We start from the raw sequence: 13,555 nt of genomic DNA on the forward strand, positions 1-13,555 counted from the left end.
TGTTGTTTGGCGGGCCCAGGCTGGATTCGAACCCGCCACCTTGGGTGTACATGGCTGGCGCCTTAGCCACTTGAGCCACAGGCGCCGAGCCAAAAATTGAGATAATATTGTTGATCACAATTGGCATTAATCTGGTGGAACAGCTAAAACTGTTCTTTGCCTGCATCACTGTCAGAGCTTCTCCCTGATTTCTTTTCTATTTTTTTTTTCTCCGTGATTTCTATTTAGATACTGCCATTTCTTGTCATGGCTTAGCATCGTTTGAAGTGAATGTTCTTTTCTGCCTGCTGTCACCCAGTGCGTCCTTCATGGTTTGACTTGAATGTCACTTTCTCTATGAAACCTTCACAGGCCTTAATTACATCCTTTTTGTGTTCCCACAGGGTGTTTTTATTTATAGAATATTTATAACCTTCAGTATTTTGGTCAATTATATTTTAAACTTCTGTCATCCTAAATTGTGAGCTTCTTGAAAGCTAGGATCCTTTATCTTCTTATCTTTCTGCCTACAGATCCAGCATATAAGTTTATGTAGTTATTTTGTAATTATTTGAATAATTGAGCACATACTGTATCAGTAAAAATTTTTCATCCTGACTTTTAAGCCCACCCTAATTTTGTTCCTGGGTGTCGTGGCTGGTGCTGGTAGTCCCAGCTACTTGGGAGACTGAGGCAAGAGAATCACTTAACCCCAAGAGTTTGAAGTTGCTCTGGTGCCATGGTACTCTCCTGAGGGTGACATAGTGAGCCTCTGTTTCAAAAAAAAAGTAAATTAAAAAATGTTAAAAAAAAAAATTGTTACCTTGAGTAGGGTACCTCACAGCTGTAATCCCAGCACTCTGGGACGCTGAAGTGGATGGATCACCTGAGCTCCAGAGTTCAAGACCAGCCTGAGCTACAGCAAGACCCTGTGTCTAAAATATGTGGCAGGCACCTATAGTCCCAGCTACTTGGGAGGCTGAGGCAAGGAGGCTGAGGTTGCTGTGAGATATGACGCCATGGCCCTCTACTGGGGGTGACAAAGTGAGACTCTTCTCCAAAAAAAAAGTACTGCTGTAAAGATTTAAGACCTTATTTGGCAATATGGTCTCATTCTACACTATCTCTTTAAAATTGTTAAATTTTAAAAAACCTTTAAAAGCAGATCTTTCCAAATATAGAAATATTAATCATCTTGAAGTTGGCTTTTATCACTTTAAAAAAGAACTCTTCAGTTCACTGAGATCCAATCTCCAAGAAAAGCTAGAGGCTGCTTAAAGTTCAATTTTGGAAACTGGAAGTTTAAGTAACAGAAATCTCTAAGAGTAAGTTGTAAGTTTGAAGCTTTGAAAGTTGGCAGATTTATTACTCAAAGTATCAGGAATAAAAGATTGTAGAGGTTTCTTTTCCTTGTACATTAGTTTTTGAGCTCTTTTCAGTTAACTCAACAATAATTGTTGTATTTAGAGTGATGAAAGATTTTGTGATATTATTTGATGATAAATTGTTATTTCTCAAGCACATAAAGATAACTTCAGGCCAGGTGTGGTGGCTCACGCCAGTAATCTTAGCACTTGAGAAGCTGAGGTGGGTAGACTTCCTGAGCTCATGAGTTTGAGACTAGCCTGAGCCAGAGCGAGACCTCATCTCTACAAATAGCTGGGCATTGTGGCATGTGCCTGTAGTCACAGCTACTTGGGAGGCTGAGGCAAGAGGATTGCTTAAGTCTAAGAGTTTAAGGTTGCTATGAGCTAAGACGCTATGGTTCTCTACCCAGAATGACCAAGTGAGGCTGTGTCTCAAAAAAAAAAAAACAAACTTCAAAAACAGTGGTCTAGAACTGTGGACTAATATTAATAATTAAAAATCAGTTCTCAAACTTAATAAGTCCATTGAGCTTTGCCAATGATTGTATGCCATCACTCAGTTTCTGTCCTATTCTGTTTTTAAGCTGTCCAGGATTGGTGGTCATTTCTGGTAACTCATAACTTTTTTTTTTTTTTTTTTTGGTTGCAGCCGTCATTGTTGTTTGGCGGGTCCGGGCTGGGGATTCGAACCCGCCACCTTAGGTGTATGTGGCTGGCGCCTTAGCCGGTTGAGCTATAGGCGCTGAGCCAACTCATAACTTTTTTATTTCTTTAGAAAAATCCTTGTCACTTGATTTAAAAATTGGTAACTGTTGCTTTTTAGAAAATATAAACCGTATAGAAATTTGTAAGCTATTCTATGGTGTACATATACCACGGTTTATTACTCAGGTCTTCTTTATCCTGTCAGAGAAGGTAGTTATCCTGGGCAGACCTCTCCTAAGACATTTGACTTTCTGAATCTGACTGTTCTAAACTACGTTATACCATGTCTTCATTCCTTTTAATATCATGAATAATGTCCAGAGCTGTGTGGAATAGATGATGTCCCTGGATCTCCTGACATGAATATCCTTTGTCCAGTTCCTCTCAACAAACCATTGTTTCTATAGATATCTGTTTAGGTTAAAGAGTAGAATGACATCTTTGGGTTTAGGTCCTGTAATTTCTTCATACTCCATCCTATCATTTATTCCTAATCCAGTTGACTTTTTTTTTTGCAGTTTTTCACTGGGGCTGGGTTTGAACCCACCACCTCCAGCAAATGGGGCTGGCGCCCTACTGTTTTGAGCCACAGGCACCACTCTGACTTTTTTTTTTTAATTAAAAAAATTTTTTTTAAGATAGAACTCTTCCTCTAGCCCCTGGGTTAGAATGCCATGGCCTCAGCCTGGCTCACAGTAATTTTATATCCTGGGCTGAAGTAAACTTCTTGCCTCTGACTCCACCTCCTGAGTAACTAGGACCACAGGCACCTGCCAGGATGCCTGGCTAATTTTTCTATTTTTAGTAGACATGGGATCCCACTTTGCTAGATTGGTCTTGAACTACTGACTTCGAGAGATCGTCTCATCTCACCCTTCCAGAGTTCTAGGATTACAGGCATGAGTCACTGCACCCAATCTCCAAATGACTTTTTTTTGTTGTTTTTTTGAGACAGAGTCTCAAGCTGTTGCCCTGGGTAGAGTGCTGTGGCATCATAGCTCACAGCAATCTCAGACTCCTGGGCTTAAGTGATTCTCTTGCCTCAGCCTCCCAAGTAGCTGGGATTATAGGTGCCCACCACAACACCCAGCTTTTTTTTTTTTTTTTCAGTTGTCATTGTTGTTTAGCTGGCCCAGGCTGGGTTCTAACCTGCCAGCTCCGGTATATGTGGCCGGCACCCTACCCACTGAACTATGGGTGCTGCCTCCAGTAACTTTTTTGTTGTTGTTGAGACAGAGTTTGATTCTGTCGCTCTTGGTAGAGTGCCATTGCATCACGGCTCACAGCAACTTCAACTCTTGGGCTTAAGTGATTCTCTTGCCTCAACCTCCCAAGTAGCTGGGACTACAGGCACCCTCCACCATGCCCAGCTATTTTTTTGTTGGCAGTTGTCATTGTTGTTTAGCTGGCCTGGGCTGGGTTTGAACTCTCCACCCTTGGTGTACGTGGCTGGTGCCATAAACACTGTGCTACAGGGCCAAGCCTCCAGTTACTTAAATGCAACCAAAGACTGACCAGGGTGACTCTGGCAAATAATATGAAACTCCTTATTCCCTTTTCTTCCTCCTTTCTACTCAGAGGGTATCTAGATTTTACTTTGGACCTTAGAAAAGTGAGGAGCAATTCTGATCTGCTTAACATACAACTATGAACAGATATACAGTGTTCTTGGTGGACTGTGGATTATAGAATCTTTGAAGGTGAGGAGACAATTGCATACTATAACTAACTTACCCTGTTTTATTTGAAAACTTTAGATCTTTTCACCCTTTTTGTGAGTGGTATATTTTTTGTTCTTTTGTAGTATTTTCTAAGCAGCTATTATTTGTATAAAGAGTAGTCATTGGCTCGGCGCCTGTGGCTCAAGCGGCTAAGGCGCCAGCCACGTACATCTAAGGTGGCAGGTTCGAATCCAGCCCGGATCCGCCAAACAACAATAATGGCTGCAACCAAAAAATAGCCGGGCATTGTGGTGGCTGCCTGTGGTTCCAGCTACTTGGGAGGCTGAGGCAGGAGATTCGCTTGAGCCCAGGAGTTGGAGGTTGCTGTGAGCAGTGAAGCCGTAGCACTCTACCCAGGGGGACAGCTTGAGGCTCTGTCTCAAAAAAAAAAAAAAAAAGAAGTAGTCATTGATTTTCAAGTATTATTGAGCTAAATATATATATAACTGTCCTTACTTTTTTTTTTTAAGACAAGAGTGTCATTCTGTCGCCCTGGGTAGGATGTGGTGGCATCATCATAGCTCACAGGATCCTCAAACTCTTAGGCTCAAGGATCCTCTTGTCTCAGTCTCTCAAGTACCTGGAACTACAGGTACTCACCATAATGCCTGGCTAGTTTTTTCTCTTTTTAATCAAGACAAAGGTCTCACTCTTGCTCAGACTGGTCTTGAAGTCTGAACCCTCCTGTGTCAGCCTGCTAGAGTGCAAGGATTGCAGACATGAGCCATCTATCTAGTCTGGCCCAGCCATATTATCTATTTCCAGTGGTTTTACAACATTGATTTCATTCATCAGTGTCCTCTGCAAATGATGAAAAGAATTTCCTTTTTTATATTTATGCCCATTCTTTTTTTTTTTTGAGACGGAGCCTCAAGCTATCCCCCTGGGTAGAGTGCCATGGCATCACACTCACAGCAACCCCCAACTCCAAGCGAGTCTCCTGCCTCAGCCTCCCAAGCAGCTGGGACTATAGGTGCCCGCCACAATGGCTAGCCATTTTTTGGTTGCAGCCATCATTGTTGTTTGGCGGCCCGGGCTGGGGATTTGAACCCGCCACCTTAGGTGTATGTGGCTGGTGCCCTAGCCGCTTGAGCCACAGGCGCCGAGCCTATGCCCATTCTTGTTTGAATGACTTGACTAGCCTTTTCAGAACTTTTCATTTTTATTTTATTTTATTTTTTGAGACAGAGTCTCACCTGCCCACCCTTGGTAGAATTCTATGGTGGTTTAGCTCACAGCACCCTCAAACTCTTGCTTGGGCTTATGCAGTTCTCTTGCCTCAGCCTCTCAAGCAGCAGGGACTATAAGCACCTGCCACAACGCCCGGCTCAGGCTGGTCTCGAATTCCTGAACTCATGAAATTCACCTGCCTAGGCCTCCCTTCCAGAACGTTTTATAGCAATAAATACCTTTTCCTTCCTGATTTTAATGAGAATGCCTCTAGTGTTCACCATTAACCAACCTTTTTTCCCCCTGTGAATTGTGCAAAACAAACAAAGGTGTCTGTGAGCTGAATCTAGCCAGTTCTCTGGAACCACTTTCCTATTTAATATTTACTATGACTCAGGAAGTAGTGTATAGATCAGTTTACCAGTTTTATATAGGAAAAAATCTCTTGATTCTCAGCTATTTTCTTTTGTGCTCAGTTTCTCTATTTTCAGGACCTGGCGGACCCCAACTATACTTCATGTGTCTTTTGTGCTTCCAGAGCTCTTGAAACTGGAAGTTAGGTGGTAATAAGAAATATTCAGGAAATACTAGATATTATTTTCCTAATTTTATTATAACTAATTATTGAACTTATTTCCTAATTATATTATTACTATTATTTTACATATTCTCTCTTCTCTGTTAGTGATTGGCGTTAACCTATTCTTAGTTAAGCTAGAAATACAGCATTTTTTACTACTCTTTTACTCATTCTTATAAAAAATGTTTTTGATACATAATATTTATACATACTGGCTCGGTGCCTGTGGCTCAAGCGGCTAAGGCGCCAGCCACATACACCTAAGGTGGCGGGTTCAAATCCCCAGCCTGGGCCTGCCAAACAACAATGATGACTGCAACCAAAAAATGGCCAGGCCTTGTGGCGGGCGCCTGTGGTCCCAGCTACTTGGGAGGCTGAGGCAGGAGACTCGCTTGAGCCCAGGAGTTGGGGGTTGCTGTGAGTGTGATGCCATGGCACTCTACCCAGGGGGATAGCTTGAGGCTCCGTCTCAAAAAAAAAATAAAAAAATTTATACATACTTAAAGGTACAACACGTGAAATTCTTAGACTGTGTGTAATGATCAAGTCAGGGTGCTTGAGGTGTCCATCACGTTGAGTATTTATTGTATTTCTGTGTTGGGAACATTTCAAGTCTTCTACCTATTTTGAAAAATGCAATGCAAGTATGCATTCGAAATAATAATACATTGTTTAGTCACCCAACTCTGCTGTCGAACATTAGAACCTATTCCTTCTATCTACTTTTACCTGTTCTTTTACTGATTAATGCAATAAAACACAATTTATTGCCTAATACATGCTAGGGACAAGGCAGATAAGGTTCCTGCTTTCTTGGAACTTGGATTCTAGTGAGAAGAGTTGTATAATGGGCTAGCAAGGTCATTTCAAGTAGTGCCAAGTACTTTACAAAAAACAGGATATGAATTTGAGTGATGAGGAAGAGAGAATGGTTTTAGAGTGTGTTTAGTGTGGGTCCCTGAGAAGCAGATGCCAAGATGGGATTAAATGTACAAAGATTTTCTTTTGCGGGGGGGATGTGATAAAATGTACATAATATAACATTTCACTTTTTTTTTTTTGAGACAGAGTCTCAAGCTGTCACCCTGGGTAGAGTACTGTGGCATCACAGCTCACAGCAACCTCAAACTCTTGGGCTCTCTTGCCTCAGCTTCCCAAGTAGCTGGGACTACAGGTGCCTGCCACAATGCCCGGGTATTTTTTGGTTGTAGTTTTCATTGTTGCTTAGCAGGCCCAGGCTGGATTTGAACCTGCCACTCTAAGTGTATGTGGCTGGCACCCTGTCGATTGAGCTATGGGCGCTGCCAGAACATTTAATATTTTAACCATTTTTAAGCCAGTATTTGGCATTAAGTACATTGACATTGTTATGCAACATCACCATGATCCATCTCCACAACGTCTTCGTCTTCCCCAAGTGAAAGTCTGTACCCATTAAACACTAAATCCCTTTCTCCTTTCCCCTTGTTCCTTGCAGTCACCTTTTTTTTTTTCTGTCTATGAATTTACCACTCTGGGTATTTCGTAGGCATGCATAAGTCAAGTCATGCAATATTTATCTTTTTGTGTCTTCTTATTTCATTTAACATTCAAGGTTCATCCATGTTGTAGAATGTGTCAGGATTTCTTATATAAGGCTACATAATCCTTCACCATACGTATATATCACATTTTGTTTATCCATTCATCCCTGGTAGACACTTGGGCTGCTTCCACTTTTTGGCTATTGTGACTAATGCTGCTATGATTAGGGGTATACAAGTATCTGTTCAAGTCTCTGGTTTCATTTGGATATATAGGGTGGACATAAAGTTTATGAGCAATTTAAAATTTAGTTTAACATAGTAAATTGCACACGAACTTTATGTCCACCCTGTATTACCCGAAGTGGAATTGTTGGATTGTATGGTGATTCTGTGTTTAAGTTTTTGAGGAATCATATTATTATTTTCCCCAGCAGCTATACCATTTTACAGTCCCACCAGTAGTGTACAAGGGTTCCAGTTTCTCCATATCCTATCTAACACTTATTATTTTGTTTTTGGTCATAGTTACCTGAATGAGTATGAAGTAATATCTTGTATCTTTGATTTGGTTTTCCCTCATGGTTAGTAATGTCATTAAACATCTTTTCATGAGCTTATTGACTGTTTATCTTCTTTGGAGAAATGGCTATTCAAATCCTTTGCCTATTTTTTAATTGGGTTGTGTGCTTTTTTGTTGAATTCTAGAAGTTCTCCATACAGTTATATTCTGGATATCAGTCCCTTATCAGATATATGATTTGCAAATGTTTTCTCCCATTTTGTCTTTTCACTCTATTGATAGTATTCTTTTATGTATAAAGTGCAAGAATTGTATTAGGGAAAATGTCTGTGAAAGAAAATGAGCAGGGAGTCAGGGTGTACCATGATATAAGTCTGATCCGGAGTGAAGGAAGGTAGAAGGGAAGGTTGGGTGAGGTCTAAGGAAGTTTCAGCAAGGAGTCCTAGAGCCATTAAGCATCAAAGGAGTTCTGTGTCTCCAGGGGACAGGCCTAATTCAGTCATTGGCCAGGAAGTATGTCCTTGGGCAAATGCAGTGATAGATTCAGAGCATATCAGCTGGGCTCTTGATCAATTAAATTAAGCTCTTCTTTTCTGGCTGCCACAGAGCAGTCAGGGAGGACCTCTACAAAGAGATGACATTTCAGTTCAGACCTGAATGGTGAGTGGAAGTTAGGATAGCTTTTCAGAAATCTTTTTTTTTTTCTTTTGGTGACAGAGTCTTAATATGTCACCCTCAGTAGAGGGCTGTAGCAACACAGCTAACAGCAACCTCAAACTCTTGGTCTTAAGCAATTCTGTTGCCTCAGACTCCCAAGTAGCTGAGACTATAGGCACCCGCCACAATGCCCCGCTATTTTTTTGTTGCAGTTGTTTGGCTGACCCAGGCTGAGTTCGAACCAACCACCCTTGGTCTATGTGGCTGACGCCGTAACCACTGTTCTACAGGCACTGAACCAGCTTTTCAAAAATCTTTAGGAAGAATATTGTAGGCATAGAAAACACAAAGTGCAAAGGCCCTGAGATAAAGAAAGCTTGTCATGCTCCAGGAACAAAAGGAATGCTAGTTTGGCTACAATATAATGAATAAAGAGGTGAAGTAGTAAGAGGCAGAGTTAGGGACATGAAATTATAAAGGGTCTTACAAGCTTATTTTTGAAATGTTTGGAAACCATGGGAGATTTTAAAACAGGGATATGGTAAGATCTGATTTATATTCTTAGAATATACCCAAGTATAGAAATGGACTGTTGGTAGAAATAAGAAAACCAACTTAGGAGTTTTTTGCAGTATTACAGTCAAAAAACGGTAGACATATATAGGGTAGACATAAAGTTGGTGTGCAGTTTAATTTGGACTAGTATGTTAGCAATGGATATTTCCTATTTAAATGTTAACAAAGTCCTAGTGATTCTGTCTTTCATCATCTGGATTTTATGCTTACCCTTTCCCAATTGCTGGCCTGTTATTGTATGTGCTTGTATTTTCTCCCCTGACATATTAACAATCTCTCTTTTCTTCCCTCCTCCTTTTTAACACTTCACCCTGCCTCCACCCTTGCCTAGTAGGGAGGGGCCCATAACAACTCCTTAACTGTTTTTTTTTCTGCCTCTAGTTTTGGCTCCTTTAGTCCTATTTTCATATTGTATTACCCAGGTGATCTATTAAAAGTACAGCTGTCATAACTTTCCAGTTAAAGATTTTTGAAAGAATAAAAAACATGGTAGCATGACCTGCCTCTTCTGCTTCTCATCTGTCCCCCACATGCACTGTTATCCTCTTTCTTGATGCTTACTTTCCTTCAAATTATGGATTTCTTTGCAAAGCCCTCCAGTCACCATGTCTGCTATCTGGGTTAAACATCCTTATAGTCAGGCCTTGAAATCTGTATTTGTCTCTTCAGTCTGTTAATTTTGAGGGGTTTGGTACTGTGGAGCTTATGTATTTTTGCTTTTAGAATGTTAATATGCTGATTAATTTGTCATGACAATTCCAAATAGGCACTATAGTAGCCCTTTGAAACTTGTTTCAACGAATGCCACTTTTTTTGTATTCTGTGATTTTATCCTTGAAGTCTCTTTACAATATCTTGTTTTTTTCTGTGGTCTGATAACATGATATGCTTATCTATACTTGCCTCTTTTAGAACTATTAGTGAGTTGTCAGTAAATATTTATGAATATTTTGTCTTGATTTTCATGGTCAGCAAGGATCCAAATCTTTTCATAATAGCTAATAGTGTACTTTCTGAACCTAATTGTCTATTCAGGATAGGTTCCCTTCATCATTGTTTTTTTTTGGGCCAGAGCTGGGTTTGAACCAGCCAACTGTGGCATATGGGGCTGGCGCCCTACCCTTTTGAGCCACAGGTGCCGCCCTTTTTTTTAATGTTTTTATTTTAGATCTGGCCTATTGTAAAGAAATCAAGTTTGTCTCGTCATTTCACAATTACCCTTGAGTACAACTTTCTTCTTTCTACCAGGTATCAGGCTTTAAGTTAGTTACTTGCTAATAAGTTTATCAAGGTTCTTTTCAAAACTGAGTATATTACTAGAGTGTGTACTCCTAAAAGACATTTATCTCTCTTAAGAAATGTAGGTTACTTGAGCACTTTGCTAAGTCAGTGAAGAATTCAGAGTGATGTCTTTGGGGGAGGAATACCTTTCTTGCTAATGAAATTTTGACTATTTAGAATATGACAAAGCATTTAGATAGTAGAAGAGGACATTCTGTCAGGTAATTGGTTTAATACATGTAAAGTAGCACATAGTGAAATATCCATAGAAGAGAATTAAAAATTTAATACTAAGGCAGGCCTGATGGCACCTGCCTTGTAATCTCAGGTAATTGGGAGGCTGTGGCAGAAGCATCACTTGAGCCCCAGATATTTGAGACCAGCCCAAGCAACAGAGAGGGGCACAATCTGAAACATAAATAAGTAAATAAAAATGTAATACATATCCTAAGTAATATCCCTGTGGTATAAGAATTTTTGTCTCAATTCTTGAGAAAAGATAGTTGAATGGTGGACATATTTCTAATTCATTTTCTGATAATCTCTAAAGCTTTTTATAGAAAAATGGGAAATCATCTATGACTATTTTCTTCTTTTGCATTTTTTTTTGGCCAGGGCTGGGTTTGAACCTGCCACCTCTGGCATATGCGCCAGCGCCCTACCCTTTTGAGCCACAGGCGCTATGCTACGCTGTGGCTAGTTTCTTTTAAAATCTTATTCCTTGGCCAGATGTGCTAGCTCACACCTATAGTCCTAGTACTCTGGGAGGCTGAGGCAGCTGTATTGCTTGAGCTCACAAGTTGGAGCCCAGCCTGAGCCAGAATGAGACCCCATCTCTAAAAATAGCTGGGTGTTGTTGTGGGCACCTGTAGTCCTTGCTACCTGGGAGACTGAGGCAAGAGGATCATTTGAGCCCAAGAGTTTGAGGTTGCTGTGACCTATGATGCTATGGCACTTTACCGAGGATGACAAAGTAAGACTCTTGTCTCAAAAAAAAAATATATCTTGTTCTTTAGTCATGTAAATCACTAAATTTTTATTCAAAATTTAAAACAAGTATTTGTATTTATAATTGGTAGTAAAGGATCATAACCAATAAGTGTATCAAGGTTTTTTTTTTTTTTTTTCTGAGACAGAGCCTCAAGCTGTTGCCCTTGGTAGAGTGCTGTAGCATCACAGCTCACAGCAACCTCCAATTCCTGGGCTTAAGCGATTCTCTTGCCTCAGCCTTCCAAGTAGCTGGGACTACAGGTGCCTGCCACAATGACTGGCTATTTGGTTGTAGTTGTCATTGTTGTTTGGCAGGCCTGGGTTGGATTTGAACCTGCCAGCTCTGGTGTATGTGCCTGGTGCCTTAGCTGCTTGAACCACCGGTGCCGAGCCAGTTAGGATGATTCTTGTTTGATTGGCTGCTTCCTATAAATTTGCTCATTGACATGTTCATATGTTTACTCATCTTTGTGTTCCTACTTTATTACTGAGACTGCTGTACTCCAGATGGGGCTTGATGGCTGTTCTTGGATGCAGTGCTGTCTGTCCTTGGAAATGATAGGGATTTAGATAACTTTCTGCAGGAATAGGTCATTCCATTTCTTAATTACTGTCATTTGTCCTGATAATAAAATTATATATGAAAGTGAGAAACTTTTGAGATTGTATATTTCTTTACTATGCTGTCATTTATGGAGAGGAAAAGAACTTGCTACTAAATATCCTCTCCTTTTAGGAAGTGGTAAAAATGTAAAGGGGGGTTGGCACCTGTAGCTCAGTGGGTAGGGCATAGCCATATACACCAAGGCTGGCAGGTTCAAGCCTGGCCTGGGCCTGCTAAACGGCAATGACAGCTGCAACCAGAAAAAGCCAGGCGTTGTGGCGGGTGCCTGTAGTCCCAGCTACTTGGGAGGCTGAGGCAAGAGAATCGCTCAAGCCCAGGAATTGGAGGATGCTGTGAGCTGTGATGCCATGGCATTCTACTAAGGGCAACATAGTAACACTCTGTCTCAAAAAAAAAAAAAAAAAATGTAAAGGGCAAAACATAGCTATGATTTTATAAGTTAGGATAGAGGTTAACAACTCTTGTTGGGTGGCAGTGATGGGAAGAGGAGTTCTGGAGTTCTGAATATGTTTCTTCATTGGTATGCTAGTTATGTAGATGTGTTAACTTGGTTGACTATTCATCAATCTGTAAACTTAGAATATATGTGTGTATGTTACACGTAATAAAAACTTAAGTTAAAATATTTTAACATCGTTCAGCTATTCACATTTTGCACTAGTAGAGCTCTTCATTTGTCACATTAATGCCTTTCTGATGAGGATATTCCATTTGGAGTCATGGAATTTAGTACAATATCTCTTTTCTTGCATATACGTTATATTGATGTAGATGCTTTAAATTCATGTTCTAATGTTCAACAATTTAAGAGGTTAAATGATTTAGATACACTTAGATTAGCTGTAGAAAGTTTGATTTTGTGTTCTGTGCTGCTCGTTTAGTTGAATTATCTTCAGCAACTCACAGTCTTGGCTCTAGTCTATTTTGTGTCTAAGACTGTTGACAATAGTGCGTCTGTTGTCTATTAGGAGAATTCAGATTCTCATTAGAGAATAAATAGGGTAGTATGAAGGAAAGAACCTTAGGAAAGAAAAGCTATATTCGCATTAATTCATTATTAATAGTAATCCATCTAATGTAGTGACTATCAAATAAATAGTACAGAAAATATTTAATAATTACTACTTAAAATGTCATACCAGGACAAAAACATGTTGATGAGTCTTTAAATTGTAATCCTTGTTATCTATTTTTACTGTAATAGGTTTTGAAGAAATTGTTTGAGTTAACCAAATTATGTTGGGGCAGTGCCTGTGGCTCAGAGGAGTAGGTTGCTGGTCCCATAGCCTGGAGGTGGCGGGTTCAAACCCAGCCCTGGCCAAAAACTGAAAAAAAAAAAAAAAGAATTCTTAACCAAATTATGTTGATGAAGGTAGCAAGATATACAGTAAGATCAGTTTTTGATTAATAGAAGTTTTCAAGTAGGCTTATACCTTGTGGTGTTTACAGTATAGTAGAACCTCTGTAATTTGACCACAGAAGGGACTGTAACAAACTGGTTAACATATGAAGGTGGTCAACTTAAGGAAGTGGTTGATGTAAGGAGGTGGTCAGCTATGAAGTTTCTATTATATTCCTAAAAATTGGGTACATGAGTAGCGCTATCAGAGAAAAATATTTAATAAGAACAGTAAAATGATTCATTATAGCCATTTGTATCCTGATGAAGAGAAGGCAGTTGTGCCAAGGGATGTTCTCAGTGGAATTTAAGAATTCTAAAATAGTGGTTTGGCCCCTAAGGCTCAAGTGGCTAAGGCACCAGCCACATACACTTGAGCTGGCGGGTTCGAACCCAGCCTGGGCCCACTAAACAACAATGACGGCTGCAACCAAAAAATAGCCGGGCGTTGTGGCGGGC

At 40.1% G+C, this 13,555-nt stretch overlaps 1 protein-coding gene across 6 annotated transcripts in view; it reads left to right on the forward strand.

Annotated features, from left to right (window-relative positions):
- RNF111 (ring finger protein 111) overlaps positions 1–13,555 on the forward strand; it is an 87,137-nt gene that overhangs the window by 17,108 nt on the left and 56,474 nt on the right. The window lies entirely within an intron of this gene.

The sequence above is a fragment of the Otolemur garnettii genome, unplaced genomic scaffold (genome assembly GCF_000181295.1).
Source record: "Otolemur garnettii isolate 467f Iridium unplaced genomic scaffold, OtoGar3 scaffold00011, whole genome shotgun sequence".
Taxonomy (NCBI): domain Eukaryota; kingdom Metazoa; phylum Chordata; class Mammalia; order Primates; family Galagidae; genus Otolemur; species Otolemur garnettii.